Below are 22102 nucleotides of genomic sequence, written 5' to 3'. Positions count from 1 at the left end.
ATTGGTATGGCATTGGAAAAGTAAATTAATTTAGGTAGAATTGTCATTTCTATTATATTGGCTTATATTATATTGGCCTAACCATGAGTAATTAATATTTCTACAATTATTTAGATCAGTCTTTGTGTGAAAATTATTTTATAATTGTGTTCATATAGTTCCTTAGTGTGTCTTGGTAGGTAGACTTCCAAGTATTTTCTACTGTTTGTAGTTATTATAAATGAAATTTCTCTATCTTTTCCTGCAGGGTTTTGCTGATAATATAGAGAAATGCTATGATTTATATAGGTTTATTTTATATCCTGCAACTTTGCTAAAGTTGTTAATTATATCAATTCATTTTTAGTTCATTCTAGCGTTTTCTAAATGACCATTATGTCATCTGCAAAGAGTGATAATTTTGTTTCCTTGTTACCAATTCTTATTCCTTTAACTTTTGCTTATTGCTAAAGCTAACATTTTTGGAACAATATTGAATAATGGTGGTGATAATGGATGTCCTTACTTACCCTTGATATTATTGTTAGTATTTTCTTTTGGAGGGAGGATGGCAGGGCAATTGGGGTTAAGTGACTTGCCCAAAGTCGCATAGCTAGTGAGTGTATCAAGTATCTCAGGCTGGATTTGAACTCTGGTCCTTCTGATTCCAGGGCTGGTGCTCTACTCACTGCACCACCTAGCTGCCCCATTATTGTTAGTATTTTATTTAAGATTTTTGCATCAATATTTACTAGGGAAATTGGTCTGTAGTTTTCTTTCCCTGTTTTTGCTCTTTCTCCTTTGATCATCTATCAATTGAGGAATGGTTTTCAGCAAGTTTGTTTTTAATGCTTTTATTAGCTTAAATATTTTTTTAAAAATTCTCTCCCTCCCACCAGCTCCACCCTATCAATTGAAAAGGCAAGCAATATGATATCAATTATACATGTGAAATCAAGCAAAACATATTTCCATATTAGCCATACCAAAAAAGCAAGAAAAATTGGGAAAGTGAAAAAATTATACTTCAATTTCACTAAAGTTCATCAGTTCTCTCTCTGGAGGTAGATAGCATTTTTTATCGTGAGTCTATTCAAATTGCCTTGGATCATTGTATTGATCAGAGTAGCTAAGTCTTTCACAGTTGATCATTATTACAACATTTCTGTTACTGTGTACAATGACATCTTGGTTCTTCTCACTTCACTCTGCATCTGTTCATATAGGTCTTTCCACATTTTTCTGAAACCACCCCCTCATCATTTCTTATGGCACAATAGACTCCATCGCAATCATTTATCCCAGCTTGTTCAGCCATTCTGCATTGATGAGTATTCCTTCAATTTCCAATTCTTTGTCACCACGAAATGAGCATCCATAAAGTTTTTTGTACACACACACACACGTGTGTGTGTGTGTGTGTGTGTGTGTGTGTGTGTGTGTGTGTATCTATATACATATCCTTTTTTTTCTTTTTCCTTAATCTCTTTGGGATATAGACCTAGTAGTGTTATTACTGGGCAAAAGTGTACTCATAGTTTTATAGGTTTTGGCGCATACTTCTAGAATGGTTGGACCAGTTCACTTTACTGTATATTACTGTACCTATTATTACACATCTACCTAAGCTAAATGATTTTTTAAAAAGATTAAAGAATAAACTCTATGGATGTACTGCCATAAGGATCCACTTGCTTGTCAGCAAATCTCTCTGTGAAAATCAAAAAAGATTTATTAAGTGTCTACTACATGCAAGATATTCAAAATAAAGATTTTTTAGTGACATAGTTCATGCTTAAAAATTGAGGGATTAATGGAACTAATTAACTGGATCACAAAACAGTTTGTGAAGCAGATACTAGACTTTTTTTAGGACATAGAAAGTTGGATTCTTCAAGAAAATACAATGTATTGAAAAGCTGGGCCTCCAAGGCTCTGAGCCATGGGGAAAGCATGCATCATTCACTAGTTTCGTGCAATACTCTTGTCATTCTCTTCTGATCCTTGTTGTTGGAGGAGAGAAAAGGCAGCTCAACTTACTTTCTACTATAGGTGAGGAATCTACCCTTTGTTTGTCTTCTTTCTTACACACATACAATGCAAAAAGCTCATCCTCTGTCATTCTCATAGGGAACTGGAGATTGAGTAGATAAGAGGAGAGAATATGGAAGAAAAAGTAGCTTCCATCCCTTTTGCTACTCCTATCCCTAATTTCCTTCTAGTGCCAAGAATATAAAGCCTTTTACTATTTTAGGAAGGATACATTTAGGCTAATTGATTAATCATGTTATATCTTCATTTTAAAAAGCACACTAAAGGAGGATTTATGGATTTATGACTTAGTTTTGAGCCATTGAGGTGTTTGAGTATTTGCCAACCTCCACTCTCTTCTTAATTAATGAGCCTTTGCATGTACTGATTACCATGAGCTCCACTTACAAAAGCAAATGGGTGTATTGAGCATCACTGATTCACTACACGGAGATACTGATCTTAACAAATTGATGGTAATAAAGAGGCTACAGGTAAATGACCCATTTTGTTGTTGGAAACTTCATTACTAGAGGAAGAAATAATAGAGGAGGCATAGAGATACTTGATGTCAGAATGGGAATGGGGGAGAGTAGGAAAATGTCATTCAACTCAAACTAAAATAATCTCCGGTATTTATGGCAAATATAAAATATGCATCTGGGAGTCTTGTGGCAGAGGGAAAGTTAGAAGAAGTGAAGGAAGCCTGACTCATGAACAGTAAGGGAGAGGATTATGTTACATTAAGCCAGTTCCAGGGTCTGGTGAATTCTGGTAATTATAGGACAGGGGGGCATTGGCCCTCAGAAAATCCCCTGGAATAAGTGTCTAGGAGCAGCAGCAGCAATCTCCTCTTTCTCCTCCTTCCTGGGGTCACACAGAAGGTACAGGGAAAGAGTAGGGATCCTAGACTTAACAGTCCCCCAGAAAAGACACCAGGAAAGAAATACATCTGTTTACTGTATGGCCAGCCTTATACATGTGGTGAATTCAAGGGCCTATGCCCAACTACTTACTAAGATTTGAAATTGTCTAACCAGGGGAATAAGGATAATAGGTGACATTTACATAATGTTTAAAGGTATATATAGGACTGTACACACATGATTTAATTTGATCTTAACAACAACTCCATGAGATAGGTATTAGAAATTTATCATTGCCCTCATTTTCTGGATGCCTCATTTGAAAATCAGAGAGGCTCTGAGTTATCAGAATCAGCTAGGTGGTACGTGGATACAGAGCTGGGCCTGGAGTTGAGAAGACTTAAGTTCAAATCCAACTTCTGACACTTTGCTAGCTATGGGACCATAGGCAAGTCACTTAACCTCTGTTTGCGCAACCATAAAATGATGACTTTTCTAATTTCTGTTTTTAAGTTAAATAAATGGGTTTAATAGTTAGTCATTATTTGTGATATTTTGTGTAAACATCATTGAGTGGGAAGGAGCGAAGTTATCAAGGGTAAACTAAGGGCTATCTTCCCCCTTGAGAATGACCAAGAAGGCAACTTTCTTTCTGAAACTCTAAATATCTGGAGACAGATATGGTTCTAGCCTGATACCTCCCTTGGAAATAAGTGAGGAAAGGAACAAGCATCCGTACACAGCCTTTCTCCTGCTCTCCTTGAGGTATACATAGCAGTCTCTCTTGGAATTTATGAGTAGACAGATAAAGCATTTACTAAGCAACTATGTGCAAAGCACTGTGCAAGGGATATGGATAGGGATAGAAAAGTAAGAGTCTCTGCTCTCAAGGGTCTCACATTCTACAGGGAGAGACAACACATATGGAAGGTTTCAGCTGTAAGTCAGATGGTAAAGTCCTATTGCCCTTAGGGAGGTGAACCAGAGCGATGTTAATGTCTCCTCCCTCATGGTATTTCCGCTGATAAAATCATATTAGGTTTGGATGTTGAGCCATTTGACAGTGCCAGGGCCTTTGGTAACTACAACTAATTTTCCTCAGTCCTTTGGAGCTGTGGTTGTAGCACCCGTAGGAACAGCTGCCAGGCTGCATGCCAACAGGGGCTGCTTCCTAGGATGATGTCTGAATGGATTGGGCAGGAAGTGATGCTACTCCCAGGGTTTGGATTTCAGGATCCCCATCAAGATCTGAAGGGAGAGGGTAGTTAAGGTGGTGGTGGTGGCTTGACTTGCCTGACACATGATGCTTCCTATTTCACCCTCAGGTTGCCTTGCCACTCCAACTAGGCTTGCTTGCCTGTCCTATGATAGATGGTGACAGGTGGCAGAGATGTTTAACCCCTTTTCCACAGGAGCTGCTTCCTCTGAACATGAGTTGGAAGCACAACTGGGGAATGTGATCTGAGGGATACTTCTTCTTCCAGGGATCTTGTTATTTTCCTAGTGGTAGTGATTGGTCAGCAATTATCGAAGGTATGGATGAGGAAGGTGAACCCCCTCTCAGCAATGATTTCCCCCTCAGTGATAGCTATGGGGGCTTGTATGGAAGCAGATCTGGTAGCTTATGGGGCACTGTTATTCTCAAGGCTCTTAGATTCAGGGTTTTGGCCTGTCCACATCAGAGTCCGAAGGAATATGGTGGTCAAGATAGTGTTGGGGGTTTGACTTGTCTGGCAATGCTATGCCCTGAATCCTCATTAGGATGCCATGCTGCTTCATTTAGGCTGTCATGACTGTCCCATGTGTGGCAGTTGGCTATTCTGTGGTTGTCCCTGAAGAGATTGTCCAGATTCCAGAGATATCTATTCATGCCATATGCTAGCCATGTCTATACATTTAGACAACTCATGTGAACATATCTCTTTTGCATGGATGTATATATCCTACACTTTTTTCAAAGCAACCTAAGATCTCTCTCTATCTTCTCTGCTGATGTTCCCCTTACTCCTTCACCTGGAGGAGCACCATCTAGACAAGAAGAACAGAGACCATATTCTTCCCCTTAGGGAGTGAATCCATTTAGCTTTGGAACTTCACTTTGGAGGTAATCTGTTATAACTTGAGTGAATGAGGGCTAACTCATTTTACCCACATTTTTAGGTGTCTCAAGACCATGGCATGTCACATATGTCCACTCCAAACATGTTACCATCTACCTGGTCACCACGTACTTCTGTTCCACTCTGCCCTTTTTTCTTCTAGTTATAGAAACAGTAATCAAACCAAAATTACCCTAGAAAGGACATGACAGCTGACTGATTTATGGTCCTGATCACCAGTCCATAACTCACCAGATCAAAACTCCTTTTCTTGCTTACCATTACCTGATAAATATTGCCTCACTATATTAAAATGTAAGGGCCCCCTGAGGGCAATACCTATATTATTTTTGCATTCCCATAACTAGAGATTGGCACAGTGCCTGGTATTTAGTTGATGCTTAATACATGGTGTTTCCTTAATTAATTCACATTTGCTTAATACATGCTGCTTCATTAATTAATTCTCATTTGCTCTTTTGGCTGCTATATCATACTGCTGATTCATATGTATCTTGTAGACCACCAGTACCATTGTTTGCTATCCTCCATTGTTGGGGTTTTTTTACATGAACTGCTTCTTAGCTATTTTTGTCTCATCCTATACTTATATAGTTGACTTTTCTGATTCTAAGGGCAGAATTTTGTATTTATTCTTATTCAATTTCTTCTTATTAGCTTCAGCCCACCATTCATAGAATGACAGCATTTAGCACAGTTCTTGGCACTTAATATCTAATAAATGCTTGTTGACTTGACAGTATCCAACATTTGGCAGCAATCTAAGAAGCTATCTATCAAAATTGTTTTCTTATTTAAAGAATCTCTTCTATGACATGCCCAACAAGTCAAGATCCAGGCTATCAAAATAATTCTGGATTTCGATTCTGTCATCTAATATTTTAGCTATTTTTTGGAGTTTCCTCTACAGGCAAATTTGATTCCCTTGATTCAAGTCATTGATTTCTGGATCAGGATTTCGTCTGGTGTATTTTGTAGATCTATTTGGAGGAGCTATGCATGTGTGTGGTAGGGAGGGCATCTCACTTTACTTTTTGCTAGTCCACCATCTTGGCTCTGCCCCTATTTATCTAGCTTTTCCATAAGAAAGATTTTTGTCCAATGTTTTGATAAATTCTGGGTAAATTACATCTACAGCATATATATGCATATATATGCATATGAAAATGAGATTAGCCTGACATGATCTGATCCCAATGAAGCTTTTCTGGTTCTTTGAGATCACAACTTCCCTTTCCACAGTCTTTAATAACTTCTTCAATAATATATTTTAGAAATTTGCCAGAAATTGAAGTCGAAATCACTGATCTTTAGTTCACAAACTCCACTTTTGTTTGTTTTTGGTTTTTTTCTTTTGAAAATTGAGACATTTGCCATTCTCCTGTCCTGAGGCTCCTGCCATTTTCTACAGCATTTTAGAGATAACTGACATTGTGTCAATAATCACAGCTGCTAGTTCTTTCAGTTCTGTGGGATGTCATTCATCTAGGCTTGGTGACATTAAAGCTAAGTTAGGTGCTTTCTTACAATCAATATCCTTACTTTTCTCAGATTTAACTCTTCATTAGCCATTGCCCCCCAATAGAAGATAAACTCTTTGAAGGAAGGCATAGTTTTATTTTTGCCTTTGTACCCCTAGTTACTAGATGTTTGGAGTGAGCCTTGTTAATTCAGGCTCAATGACTTGTATGTTATTTATTTATTAATTAAGTTTTTGCATAGTTTATTTATACTCTGATGAAAAATTATCTTCATGGATAAACATCATCCATTGTGCCTTTTATTCCTCCATTTTGCCAGCACTGACATTTACCTTTCCAGTACCCTTGACTTTCTTCATTCTGTTCTTGAGTTCCTTTTGTTGCTTTCTTGCTGTCTTTTCCTTCTCAAACAGGCCATCCCTTGCAAGTCTGTGCTTTGGTTCATTTTTCTTTGCATAGCCAAGGGATTCATAAATCATGCCAAGGCCTATTGTTTTGCCACCACCAAAATGGGTTCTGAATCCAAAGAAAAAATGATGTCTGGAGTTGTTTTGTACATCTTAGCCAGTTTTCTTGAATTTCGGTCTGTGAAGGCACTGTGGCCTTTCAGGGATGAAGGACATTTATAACCATCTTTTTATGATGAAGAAGTCTGTTTGTCACGAACTTCCTAGTTCTGATGGCTATAGTGTCATTCATGGTGGTAGCTGGTTCCTTGTGCAGCCAGAGAAGGAAAGGTGACTTGTATGTTATTTGACAGTTAACAAAAGGAGGCTTACTTAGCCATTAAAAGAATATTCATCAAGGATACTCCTGCACTTAGTTCAGGTTGATGCAGCTTCCTTTGTCTCCATATGGATAAAAGTTTGGTCTGCGGCCCAGGGTATGGTGACTGAAATGGTCCCGGGATAGCTTCCAAATATGAAGACCCTGACCATGCACAGGGATGGGCTTTTTATGCTCCTAGGACAACTAGGATCTATGTGAAAATGGCTACCAAGAAACTGCCTCAAGTGAGGTACAACTTGAATGTCACCACTACCACCCTCTCCCCAGACAAGTCCCCCAACAGCTTTGTCACTACTTAGGGAAAATTACACTAACTCATATTATGAGAGGAGGCGAAGAACCCCAGTAAATATCACACTAGCACAGTGCCTGACACATAGTAAGTACTTAATAAATGATTGCTGATAGATTGATTTACTAATATAAAAATACTCTGTTTCAAAGAAAAACAAAATAAAAGGTGAGTTGTTCCTATTTTCTTTCCATCATTCCCATAATCGAACCATCTATTCAAGCAGATCCTCTTCTGTGACTGTCCTCATCTTTCCCTGACAGCCTTCACTCATTCTGAGCTTTAACCCTTCTGGCATTATTTTTATAGGACCAAACCACATTTTCTATCCTTGCTTCTATCTTTTTGTAAAAACATTTTAAAAATTAAAGCAGCTAAGGAGTTCCCTTTTCACCCATGCTGATCTCCAGGCAGTTCCCCCTTTTCCTTCTCATCATATTTGTTTGTCTCAATTTGTTTTCAACACTTCATTCTTGAGAACGCTTCATGCTTCCTAGGTTGACTGTCACTATAGAATTTTAGGACAAAAGCTGCTACCCACCTTTTCTCAGAATTCTTTGAAATCTTCTCTCCTAAAATCCAGGCTGTGTGTAATATGCCTCTGACATATACTGATTATGCAGCTCTGGGCAGATCAATTCATCTCTCAATGCCCCAGGCAAATTCCTAAGACTTGGAGTTACAGGAACTGATCTGCTCTGGTGGAAGGAGTTTCCTCACTGAGAGTTACTCTTTACCAATAAAATCATAAGTCTTGTCCAAGCCACAAGAACCACAGAATTATATCAATCCTCATACTCACCCTCTGAGAAACATTTATAAATATGTTTCAATCTACTGTCCCCATTACATTTTACCCAGTACCACTCATTTTATCTATTGTCCAAGGACCAGCCTAGCTAAATATTAAGCAACTTATCACAGAAGATTAGCCTATTACATTTTATTCAATTTAATTACTATTTATTAAGCATCTACTAGTTACAGGGCATAGTGCTGGACAATTATGAATGTGAAGACAGAATAGCATAGTTCCTCAAGGATCCTACATTCTACTACAGAAACACAGCATATATATTCCACAGGTAAGTAAGTACAAGTCAATTTGAATGAAAAGGTAGGAAAAAATTTGGAGGACCTAGAGTCTATGAAACAGACAACATTATAAAATGAGCTTCATTCCTTTCTGTAACATAAGCTCCTTGAGGAGAATTTCAATTTTGTTTCTGTATCCCCAGCACCCAGCATAGTTCCTTGCACTTAAATTGACAGTAATGGAGTAGTGACACAGTGACACAGTGATATCTGTGAGTAATTGGCATATTTTTGGCATGTAAATGGTGTGTTGTTACCTTTGAAGGTGGTGCTCCAAGTGCTGGAGCTACTGGTGGTTGTGGTGGTATGGCTGGTGGTGTTGTTGCAGGTGATGCTGCTGGTGGTGGTGCTGTTGCTGCTGCTTTTCCTCCTTCTCCTGCTATTTTTGCTGCTGCTGTTGGTGCTGGTGGTGGTGGTTCTGGTGCTTGTAGTGCTGGTGCTGGTGTTGCTATTGACCTTGCTGCTTCTGCTGTTGGTGCTGCTGCTGTTGTTGTTCCTGGGGCTGCTCTGTTTGTGGTGGTGTTGGTGCTGGAGGTGCTAGTGTTGGAACTCCTGGTTTTGGTGATGCTACAAGTGCTGCTGGTGGAATTGGTGCTGGTGGTGGAGTTCCTGGTTGAGCTAGTTCTGGTCTTGGTGCTGGTGGTTTTCACAATCAATTGTTATCATGTTGTTGGCATGTAATTAGTGTGTTGTTACTGGCTTTCATAGTAAAGTATTAGCCTCTTGTTGGTGTATAACTGGCATGAATTTATCATGCTGATGACTTTGACACAGTGATATCTGTGAGAAATTGCCATGCAATTGGTGTGTTGTTACCTTTGAGGGTCTTGCTGCTCATGCTGTAGCTGCACATGCTGGAGCTACTGGTGGTTGTGGTGGTGGTGTTGCTGGTGATGCTTGTAGTGGTGGTATTAATGGTCCTGGTGTTGCTACTGACCTTACTGCTTCTACTTCTGGTACTGCTGCTGCTGTTGTTCCTGGGGCTGCTCTATTTGTGGTGGTGTTGGTGCTGGAGGTGGTAGTGCTTGAGCTCCTTCTGGTTTTGGTGATGCTACAAGTGCTGTTGGTGGAATTGGCGCTGGTAGTGGAGTTCCTGGTTGAGCTGGTGCTGGTCTTGGTGCTTGTGGTGGTACTGGTGGCTTTCACAGTCAATTGTTATCTGTTGTTGGCCTATAATTAGCATGTTGTTGCTGGCTTTCACAGTAATACAAAAGTCTCTTGTTGGTGTGTAATTGAAATGTTGGGGTATAGGTGTTGGTGTTCAGGGAAGATTAGTACCTCTGGTGTGAAGGCTGCCCAGCCCTTTTCAGGATTGCTTTCCACCTTTGGTGTCCACCTGTTCCACTCAACTCTCACTTGTGGCTCCAAAAAGCTGTAGCATGCACAGTGGCCACACCTGGTAAACTGTTTCAGCAGGCAGGCTAAACCAGGTTGAGGGTAACCTAAGAGACTCAAACCCATTGGTGAGTTGGGGGGTGTCTACCCCAAGCATGTGAAGACTTCCCCTGCTGGAATGGGCAGATGAGAATAATTTGTTCCAATGACCATGGAGGCAGCTGAAGCAGCTGCTGGGAAAGGCTTAGAGCTTGGTTAGACATCAAAGACACCAAAGTCATCCACTGCATCTTGAGCAGGATGACAAGTCATCCTGATTCTGTCTTGCCACTAGACTGTAATGGCTCTGGAGGAGAGTGTGAGGCCAATGACTTTGTGCAACTCTGCCTCACTTAAATCCAATTTGTGCATGAATAAAAAGACACCACCCATACCATTTTACCATTTTACCTATCTTTAAGTCTTGTGGAGATTGGCAATTGATGAAACAGCCGATGCAGATACACTGGGAGCTATAGTCACAATCCTACACACAGGTGGCCCAGGCTATAAGGTCACTTTCTCATTGGAAGCAGCAGGGGGATTTGGCAGCCACTGGGTGTCTGAGCAGCCTTTTAAGGATTTCATTGCTCACCTCCTGGTGTGAGGAAAGGGCTAGAAAAGGTGCCCTAAAAATTGTCTGCTTACCCAACCTTGGCCTGATTACCACAGCGGGTGGAGAATCCCACTCTGTGGTCAAAACACACACACACACACACACACACACACACACACAAATGTACAAAAACAGTTGCAAAGATGATTCCATTCACCATCGGCACATGGTATGTGTGCATATTTATAGACAGCACAAAATCCAGTGTGTCTGAAAAATGAACAGCTCCTGTTGCAAGCTCCTGCAAGAGAGCAGGTATCTCTTTCAAATAGTAGCCCTGAGTAAAACAAGGCTGGTAAATAAAGGCCAGCTTACTGAAGTTGGAACTGGATACATATTTTTCTAGAGGGGACACAGTGAAGGGAAGCACTGTGAAATTGGTGTAGGTTTTACAATCAAAACTAATCTAGTCAACAAGCTTGTATGCCTACCAAAAGGAGTGAATGACAGGCTCTTGACGATGTGATCGCCACTTGCAGGAAAATGCCATGCCATCATCATTTGTGCCTATACTCCCACCATGACAAACCCTGATGAGGTCAAAGAAAAATTTTATGAAGATCTAGAGACCCTTGTTATCAATGTGCTGAAAGAGGACAAGCTTATAATTCTGGGATACTTTAATGCTAGAGTAGGCTCAGACTACTAGACTTGGGTGGGAGTCCTAGGGAGCAATGGAGTTGGAAACAGTAACAGCAATGGTCACTTACTACTGAAGACTTATGCATCTCATGACCTTCTCATCACCAACACTGTCTTCCTTTTATCTAAAAGCAATAAAACTTCATGGATGCACCCTCGAAGCAAACATTGGCATTTAATAGACTATGTGACTATAAGGAGAAGAGACAGAGAGGATATGAGAGTGAAGAAGGGTATGTGTGGCACAGAGTGCTGGGCTGATCATAGATTTATCCTCTCCAAGCTAAATATTTGAATTCCACAAAACTGGTGTCCTCAAGGCAAAATGACAACCGGTAGAATTAATGTCAACAGATTCTGAGAGAGAACAGTTTGTTGCTAACTTGGAGGGAAAGTTGAGCCAACACACAGTTGGCAACAGTGGAACAGAAAAGGAGTGGGCAGTTTTCAGAGATTCGGTGTTTGGCACTTGCTCATTAGGGTCAGAACACTCACAAACAACAACACTGGTTTGATGAAAATGATGGTGAAATTCAGAATCTGCTAAATGAAAAATGAGAACTCCCCAGGGTTTACCAGCAGGATTTACCAGTTCATCCATCTCTAAGAAGGCAGCATTTAATTCCATCAAAAGTAAAGTATAAGCAAAGCTTAGGGAGATGCAGGATTCTTGGCTCAGTAAGAAGGCAGATGAAATTCAGTTTTATGCTGATAGTAACAATCCAAAGCACTTTTATGATGCCCTGAAGGCTATTTATGGGCCAAAGACCTAGGGTGCATCTCAACTACTCTTTTCATGTGGCAAAGCATCTGGTGCTGATTCTATTCCAGCTGAAATTTACAAGGTAGGGGGTCCACTGCTCATATGAAAGCTGACTAAAATTTTCCAGGTTATATGGCAAGAGGAGATTATGCCCCAGGAGTTCAAGGATACCTCCATTGTCCATTTCTCTAAAAGGAAAGGAAATAGATTGTCCTATGACAACCACAGAGGGGTCTCTTTCTTAGTCATTGCTGGCAAGATTCTTGCCACAGTCTTCCTTAATAGGTTGATCCTTTACCTGGAAGATGGTCATCTACCTGAGAGCAAGGCTTCAGAAAGGATCAAGGAATAGTCAATATGACATTTACTGCCCACCCGACAACTCCAGGAGAAATGCCAGGGGCAGAACAGAGGTCGGTACACAATGGCCATGTTCTTTTCTGTCAGTCATGAGGGCTTATGGAAAATTATGTCAAAATTTGGTTGCTCAGAGAAGTTCATCAGAACTGTACGTCAGTTTCATGACGGCTTTCTTGCCCACACTCTGGATAATGGACAATGCTCTTGTGCTTTCCCAGTTACCAATGGAGTGAAACAAGGCTGTGTGCTTGCTCCCATGCTTTTTGGATTGATGTTTTCAATCATGTTGTCAAATGCGTTCAATGAGGATGAACACAGCATCAAGGTGAACTACTTTACTGATGATAAATTCTTCAACTTGAAAAGGCTACAAGCCAAGACCAAAGTTGAGGGAGTGTTGGTGCATGATTTTTTGTTGGTAGATGATTGTACACTCAATGCAGCCCCTGAAGCTGAGATGCAACAAAGTATGGCTCGATTCTCTGCTGTTTGTGCTAATGTTGGCCTAACAATTAATGCAAAAAAACCCCAATAACACAGGTGCTCCATCAGCCACCACCACATTATCTATACATGGAACCATTGGTTATAGCAATGGACAAGTTTCGGGTGCTGTGGATAAGTTCACTTACCTTGGTAGTGTACTTTCTAGGGATGCGCACATTGATAATAAGGTTAGAGCTAGCTCAGTGTTTGGGAGGCTCTGAAGGAAAGAATGGGAGAGAAGAGGTATTAGACTGACTACCAAACTGAAGGTCTACAAAGCCATTGTGCTGACCTCATTGCTGTATGCCTCTGAAACCTGGACAGTATATCAGTGCCATGCCAGAAATGAATAGCTTCCATTTGAATTGTCTTAGGAAGATTCTGAAGATCACCCAGCAGGATGAGATACCAGACACAGGTTCTTTCTTGAACTAAACTACCAAGCATTCAAAGTCTTCTTCAAAGAGTGCAACTCTCTGGACTGGCCATGTTGTTCAAATGCAAAATGTATACTTGCCAAAAAGACTGTTTTATGGAGAACTCACACAGGCAAGCAATCACATGGTGGTGAGAAGAAGCGATACAAGGACATCTTCAAGTCTCTCTTAGGAACTTTGGAATTGATTGTGTGACATGGGAGACACTGGCACAGGATTGCCCTGCATGGCTTGCCTATATCACAGAAGGTACTGTGTTCTATGAGCAAAGCAGAATTGAAATACCTGAACAAACAAACTGAAACATGTCCAAATTTAGAGATTGGACCCCAAATGTTAATATGGACTATTCATGCCTAACCTGTGGTAGAGCATTCTGAGCTTATGTTGGTCTGATCTGCCACAGTCGGGCACACTGAAACTTGACTCTAGCATAATGATGTCATTTTGTTCCTCTTTGAGAATGGACAACCAACCAATAGAATACCAGAAAAAGGAGCAGAAGGTACTCAACCTAATACCACAATCCAGTTATTGCAATGTCTACAAGCACTAATTTAACTATTAGAGATCTTAATGTACACTCTAACCAATGTTCAACAAGATGACACACTACTGGAAGAACTGAACCATATGTATATTGACAGAGCACAGGAAGGATCCCACTGATTAGACCAAAGCTCTCAGAAAAAAGAGGTTTTTGGCTCAGCTCATGATATTTCCTAGGGTTGTGCCCATTTACCTTCACTGATGAATGGACTGAACAGAGGCTCTACATATGAAGGTACTTTTGCCCTATACAACTACTGCCACTATTAGTCTGATTTACGAAGGTGAAGAAACAAATGCACAGTTAATTTCATCATGATTTACAGAAATTTCATTCACTGATTTCATGGGGTTTAGGACTAGAAGGGCTATTAGGAGTTACTTAATCCAACTTTATTTTATGGGTGAGGAAAATGGACACCAGAGCATTGATTTGCCTCAAGTCATTCAATAAGGTACAGAGTCAGGATTCAAATTCAGGTCCTCTGCCTTCCCTTAACCTCACCCCCCTTATTAGTGGTCTTTAAGCAAAGACTGGATGTCAATTTTGAGGGTATCCTATAGAGGAGATTCTCATTCAGATACTGGTTGCATTAGTTGTCTATTCCATTTTCTTCTGATTCTGAATCCAATAGTCTTTGCATTAAACCAGGTGTGGGGAACCTCTGGCCTAGAGGCCACATATGATCCTCTAGGTCCTCAAGTATGGCCTTTTGAATACAGTCAAAGGCTACATGTGGCCTCCAGGCCACAGGTTCCCCATCCAGCATTAAACCATAGAGTCACACATGAAGAGGATTTCACTATGTTTGATTCCTTCCATGACTAGGAAAGATAGAGTTGCTTCCTAAAGGTGTTGTTAGCTAGAGTAAGCAATATTCTTAGAAAAATTTCTTTTACAAAAATATCTCCCCCATAAATTCTGTCAGAACTAGCAATTAAGCGGTGGTGCCAAGATGTGCCCAAATCATAGAAGGCTGGGGTAGGAGTCCAGATAGAAGTTGGGAAGTCTAGAGATTGAGACATCAGAAAAAGGCAAGGGTTTAGGCATGTATCAGACCAAACTGGGAAAGCAATTTTGCTGAGAGGGACATCAGCTCCCTCTCTCCCTTTCTTCTCTCACTTTCCTCCTCCATCCAAGACATGGTTCAATCATAAAGCTCACTTTACCACCTGCAGATGCAAGTTTGTTGAGGACCACACTGCCAGAACATTCTGTCATAAAATGTTTTAACTGCTACCTTGTGACTAGTAAATTCTATAAGGTCTTCCTTAGCTGAGTTAGCTGAATTCTGCTTGCTCTGCTTTCTTCCTCCTGGATATATTACGTTCCGCCAACTTAGCCTCCAACATCCAATTTCCTGTTTCCTTAATCCCTTTTACACAGAATTACTGCCTTAAGCACAAAGTCCTTTCAGACTCTCATATTAGTCTAGCTCAATCTCTTTCTCCCCAGGCTCACTCTACCACCATCTACTCTTATACTAATCACATCCATTGTGACCTTTGGAACTTCCATTTTGTTGTGAACAAGATGTTCTATGTCCTTGGAAAAAACAACTTTTCATTAAGCTCTCTCTCTGTCTCTGTCTCTCTGTCTCTCCATCTCTATCTTTCTGTCTCTCTGTCTCCCTCTGTCTCTCTCTCCTTTCTTGAAATAATTGAAAGCTGGTTTCCACTACGTCTCTTGTGATTCTCTACAGTGAATCACTCTTCTCCGTTCTTCTTGAAATCCCAGGCTACGTGAATACAATTAGCTAAATGCCTCTTTCTGACCAATGTTTTGCTTCTATGAAAGAAAGACAGGAGCACTAGACCCCTGAGCATGGAGCTATTAGTCACCATTTCTGGCCTCAGACACTTACTAGCTGTGTGATCCTATGCATTCATCTGATCTGTGTCTGCCTCAGTTTCCTCATCTGTAAAATGGGGGTAATACTAGCACCCACCTCCCTGGATGGATAAATGAGATAATATTTGTAATTTGCCAATTTTGAAGTGCTATATAAATGCTATCTGCTATTTATCATCATCACCACCACCACCACCACCATCATCATCATCAATTATTTATCCTCATCTATTTTGTGAACCATCTGAAACTGAAGGTGTTCTGACATAATTGTCAAGCTTCCTGTTCTTCTCTGGGATTCTTAGAGAAGTTGGTTACCACTCAGACCTTAGCTTTATCTCTTTGCAGGTAATGTCTACATTTTCACCTTTATCTAGGCTGGGTTTGGTTTGTGTTATCAAATAAAATCTCATATCTAAGGCCCCCATTCTGCCAACTCTCTTCATGCTGAACTTACTGCATGTCACTAGAGGTCAACTGAATAAACACTTTAAAAAAACCTTAAGCAGAAATCTAGGTAAGTTAATATATAAGTGCACCTTCCCAGTCTGTGATACTTCTAGTTCTTCTCAGTCCTCTTGTATGTAGAGTAACCCCCCAGAAGTTTAGTTCTCGGTCACTCTCAGCTAGGAATGGATAAGGGCACTTACCCAGAGATAGTCCCTTACCTTCACTTATCCCTTTCCTTCCTATTCCCAAAATACCCCCAAGGTGAACTGACTTTTTAGTGATACTGTGGTAAAGTTAGAGCACTTTGTAGAGTTCCCTCTCTCTTCCTTTGTCTCCTTTCCTTCCCTCTTTCCTTCCTTCCTTCTTTCCTTCCTTCTTTCCTTCCTTCTTTCCTTCCCTCTCTCCTTCCTTCCTCCTTCCTTCCTCTCTCCTTTCTCCCTCCCTCCTTCTCTCCTTTCCTTTCTTCCCTCCCTCTCTCCTTCCCTCCTTCCCTTTCTTCCCTCCCTCCCTCCTTTTCTTTCCTTCCTTCCTTCCTTCCTTCCTTCCTTCCTTCCTTCCTTCCTTCCTTCCTTCCTTCCTTCCTCCTTCATTCTTTCATGCTTTCTTCATTCTTTCATGCTTTCTCCCTTCCTTTTCTTTCTTTCCTTTAATTTTTCTTTCTCTTTCTCTAAATTTTCTTTTTATTTAAGCATGAATTTGACAAATATGAAAAACCTGAACTTTCCTAAACAAAAAGAGGAAAAAAGAATGGTACATAAACTGTGAATTTCTACTGCATATAGATGTTTTCTTCTTTTAAAAAGTACCTATAAATTTTAACATGGTAATACCACTACTGTTCTGATTATCTCTGTCCCCTTTTGAATTTCTTTTTGCTTTCTGTGTATTTTAAAAAAATATTTCCTTAATTTCCTTTTTCATTTTTTTGAATATCTATCACCATTATCTCCCCTACTCCTTACTCCAATAACTCACCCTACCCTTACCTCCTCCCAAATAAAATATCTTTAAAACTATGTAGTACTCCACAAATTTATGTGTCATACTTGTATAGGGCCTATGTCAATCTTTGTATTGTTCCAATTTTAGTATGTGTATTGCTGGAATGAACGGTTACTATCTTTTTAATTTTTTTTAATTTTAGACCCATGCACCAGAACTCAAATACAGAATAAAGAAAAAAGAAATATATCATAAACTTAAATATCACAACTTATATAGAAAGTAAGAAAACAAAAAAAGCATGTCATGTGCACAACAGAATATAAGAGAGGATTCAAAATATATAGCAATGAATTTTCATTTCTAGAAAGCATCTATGTTAAAAACTACACATTATGTTGAGAGCTGTCCATCTTTTCTTTGCTTCCTTGTGAGTTTTCTTTTGTTCTCTGCTGTGCACCTTTTACTTTGTTCTTTTTCCCCTCCCCCCTCCCACCCCAGAAAGCTACAATTAGGTGTGGAGATATATATATATATATATATATATATATATATATATATATATATATATATGAATAGATATGGGTGGATACATACATACACATATACATATATCCACATACATACATATAAACATACACTTTCCCTAACAAATTCTACTCCTGATCTTTGTTTTTATATTTGTGCATATCTCCTATTTCTTAGCCCTCCTAACTCCTCTACTTCCATGTGCTACCTTGCCTTCCTATTACTTAGGCTACTGTTAGTCTCTCTTGAAGGTAGCCAGGGATGCACAGACAGAAGGGTATGTGGTGTTGGCCATGCTCCCAGTCAACTTCCATTCCCTTTCCTTTCTGAATACATTTAGCTCTTTATTAGCTGAACACATTTAATTACATCTCCATCTCTTTAATAGTGGGCAAGTCTGATGGTGATTCCCATTATCATTAAGAACTCTGGATCCAGGTTTCAGGCCTCAACCTTCTGCCTTTGTCACAGGGCCCCTCTCTAGAGGTCATTCCCAGGCCAGATGCACCTCAAATTTCCAGCTCCTGCATTCTGTACTGTCTCCTCTGGCTGTATCTTTGCCTACTCTGAGTCAACTTCTTGGACCTCACAGGACTCAAAACCACCATCTACTACAAGATTGGACATTGAAGGAGGGCCCTAAAGAGTCTAATCACCTCCCTCTCTCAGTGGACTTTTTTTCCAGTCACTGATAATCTGCCTAAACTCATTTCTGGTTAGCAGTCTCCTGCCCAGTCATACTATCTCTTTTCTAGTGAATCTAAACCCGGCTGTTATTGTACAAATATTCTCTGTTCCCAACTGCCCATCCCTTGACTTATCCTGCTCAATTCAACCCCCTCCCCTAATATCCTGCTCTAATTCTACCCATTCCTTCAACTGTGCTCTTCAGAAAGTCTGCTCCATAGTTAAGAAACTTGCTTGTATTTTAAACCCTCTCCTTTTTCATTTTTCTTTCTTGTTTCATTCACCCAGGCTTGGTTCCCTTCTTGATGACACTGCATCGTTGTCCATGCTTTACAGCACTGCTTGCACTTTCACTCATTACCTCTGACTCACTGGTCAAGTTGGGAGAGTTGGAATACTCCTTGTTCCTCATTGTCACTTCCAAACTCTTTTTCTACTATCATCACTTAGTAACTTCTCTTCCTTTGAGGTTCATTTAATCCATATTTATCACTCAATCAAGATTATGGTAGTTATTATCTCCCAAACTCCAGGATATACTCTATCCTTCCTCAATGATTTCAGGGCCAGACTAATATTGTCTCCATTTCTCATACTAGGTGAATTCAACATACATATTGATACTCCCTCAAACACTTTGACTTTCCATTTCCTCAATTAACTCAGTTCCTGCAGCGTACTACTCTGAAGGAGAGCATTGGAATCAAGAGGGGTTGGGAAAGGTTTTCTATAAAAGATGGAATTTTGGTTGAGGCTTAAAGGAATCCAAGGAAGCCAGGAGGCAGAGATAAAGAGGGAGAGCATTTCAGGCATGAGGGAGAGCCAGAGAAAATGGCTAGAGCTGAGAGACGGAATCTCTTGTTCATGTGATAGCCAGGAGGCCAGTGTCATAGGATAGAAGGGGATGTAGTAGGGAATAAGGTGTAAGACCAGAATGGTAGGAGGGGAAGACATTATGAAGGGCTTTGAACATCAAATGGAGCATTTTGGTTTTGATTCTGGAGGTGATAGGAAGCCGCTGGTTTACTGAATAGTGGGATGACAAGGTCAGACCTGCAATTTTGGAGAACAACTCCAGTGGCTGAATGGAGGATGAAATGGTGAGGGGAGAGACGAGGCAGCATGACTCACCATCAGGCTACTGTATTAGTATAGATGTTGAGGGTGTTCGCTAGAGTGGTAGTGGTGTCAGAGGAGAGAAAGGGGGAATATTTTAGAGATGATTCAAAGATGAAATCAACAGATTTTGGCAATAGCTTCAATATGGGAGGTGAGAGATAGTGAGGAGTCCAGGATGACTTGTTGGTTTTGAGCCTGAGGGACTAGGAGGTTAAGTGATCTTCCCAGGGTCAAACAACTAGTAATTGCCTGAGGTAGGATTTGAACTTAGTTCTTCCTGACCCCTGTGTCCCACATTCTATCCACTGGACCATCTAGCTGATCAAGGTAAGTAATACAGTAATTCATACAGCAATAAGCAATGTGGTACCACAGATAGGACACTGGATTTAGAAATGGGAAGACCTGGGTTCAAACCCCACCTTAGAGACTCCTTTATTTGACCTCATGGCTCAGGGTAGAACAAATAGCTGGGTTTAAGGATTTACAGAATATTTGCAATCAGGAAGCTAGTATAAGCATGAGCTTTATTAGTACACGGCATAGCAAGCCGGCAAAATAAAAATATACACACACATACTGTATGGCAATAAAGACACATTTAGCCACACATATACAAAGTTAGAGTCACTCACATGGGGCAGAGAAACATGACAAAGATATAAGAAAGGGTACATGCTCGGAGTGGGGAATGTTTAAGCCTTAAGTATAGGTTTGGTTAAGAACAGGCAATCAATGTTAGATGTGGGAGGGGAAATTCTTAATCAGACCCAGACATCGTAGGGAAATTCCCTGGGTCACTTATTGATAACAAATTTTTTGGGGGGGGAGGGAGTTTCCTGAACAGGACCAAAAATTGGATGAGATTACATTGGTAATAGAGTCTCCCAAAATGATGTTAGCTGGTAGCTGCTTCAGTCTGCCAGGTGCCTTATCCAGTCAGGACCCATGGTCACGTACATGTCTGACACAGGGTCAGAATGAGTCACAACGATGGAAAGGCACTCCCTGATTGTCATTGCTTACATGTTTATTTAGGACTACTTGTCCCAAGTGACTCTGTATTGGAGTCCTATCATTTGTAACTACAACATCAAACAAAAAACATGTTTCCATGGTAGCTCAGCATAGTGGACAAAAAGCTGGCCTTGGAGCCAGGAAGACTCGAGTAAATTCCCACATCTGACACATATTGGCTGTGTGGCCCTGGGCGAATCATCTAACCTCTCAGAGCTTCAGGTCACTCTTGAAGATTCTAAGTTGCAGAGAAACTGTATCGGTAAGGGGTATTTCCTCATTAGCACTTCCCTGTATCAGTGAAATCCCGGGTATAGTACCTATCTCCCCTCCAATGTTTCCATTGATGGTACTGAGCCATACGAATGCTTAAAGCTTTCTATCATCTGTGATTTCTGCCTTTCCATAAAATTCTGAATATATAGGTAATTATTATATGCCAACTTAGATATAGTTGTTAATTATTGTATATCAACTTATATATTGGACTAATAACCTGTATCATCCCTGTGAAAAGCAGGGTAGTATAGTGGATAGAGACCTCAATTCAAATCCTACCTCTTAGAACATACTGTCTATGTGTCCTTGGGCCAATCACTTGGCTTCCGAGCCTTCTACAAAACTCTCCAAAAGTCTTTAAGAGGTACATCAAGTGTTTATCTGTATGAGTAGGAAGAATTTCCTATCCAGGAGGTCCCTACAACAAAGAAATCTGTATCTAGTCAACCCCCAGGCCAGTCCAGGCCTCACGCCCTATCCGCATCAGTCATATTCTTACCAGCTGAAGAACTGGGGTACTAACATCAGGCTAATTTGTTGTTTAGTCATTTTCAGTCATGTCTGACTCTTCATTACCCCATTTGGGATTTTCTTGTCAAAGATAGTGGAGTGGTTTTCCATTTTTTTTCCTCCAGCTCATTTTACAGATGAGAAAACTGAGGCAAACAGTTATGCGTCTTGACCAGTCACATAGCTAGTAAGTGTCTGAGGTCAGATTTGAACTCAGGTCTCCCTAAGTCCAGTGCTCTATCCACTATGCCACCTAGCTGCCCTATCAGACTAATATCAGAACATTAAAGTAATCATGGGCTGCCATTGGGATTCTGTGGCGAAGGTTAGCCTGAAGATGATGGTGATTAAAAGTGATGGGAAAGACTGGACTACAAGGGAAGACAGGTTGTGTTCCTAGTCAGACTGGGTAAAGGAGATGTGGGGGAATTTCTCTTTCAAAATGCAAATAGCCTGAGAAAGGTCCAATTATATTCATACATTAGTATGAATTATTTTTTTTAATGCAATTTATTTATTTAACATATTTGGTTTTCAGCATTGATTTTCACAACATTTTGAATTACAAATTTTCTCCCCATTTCTACCCTCCCCCCCCACTCCAAGATGTCTTATATTCTGGTTGCCCTGTTCCCCAGTCAGCCCTCCCCTCTATCACCCCCCTCCCCTCTCATCCCCTTTTCCCTTCCTTTCTTGTAGGACAAGATAAATTTCTATGCCCCATTGCCTGTGTATCTTATTTTTTAGTTGCATACAAAAACTTTTTTTGTTTTTGAACATCTGATTTTAAAACTTTGAGTTCCAAATTCCCTTCCCTCTTCCCTTCCCACCCACCCTC

At 40.3% G+C, this 22102-nt stretch overlaps 1 non-coding gene across 1 annotated transcript; it reads right to left on the bottom strand.

Moving 5' to 3' along the window:
• Nucleotides 1-17191: 17191 nt before the first annotated feature.
• LOC118840528 lies at nt 17192-17293 on the bottom strand. Its single transcript, XR_005009713.1, has one exon. It is a non-coding gene; the product is annotated as a U6 spliceosomal RNA (small nuclear RNA).
• Between the last annotated feature and the right edge of the window lie 4809 nt (nt 17294-22102).

Source organism: Trichosurus vulpecula, chromosome 2, assembly GCF_011100635.1.
Source record: "Trichosurus vulpecula isolate mTriVul1 chromosome 2, mTriVul1.pri, whole genome shotgun sequence".
Classification (NCBI taxonomy): Eukaryota; Metazoa; Chordata; class Mammalia; order Diprotodontia; family Phalangeridae; genus Trichosurus; species Trichosurus vulpecula.
This window is presented reverse-complemented; position numbering and strand designations above follow the sequence as displayed.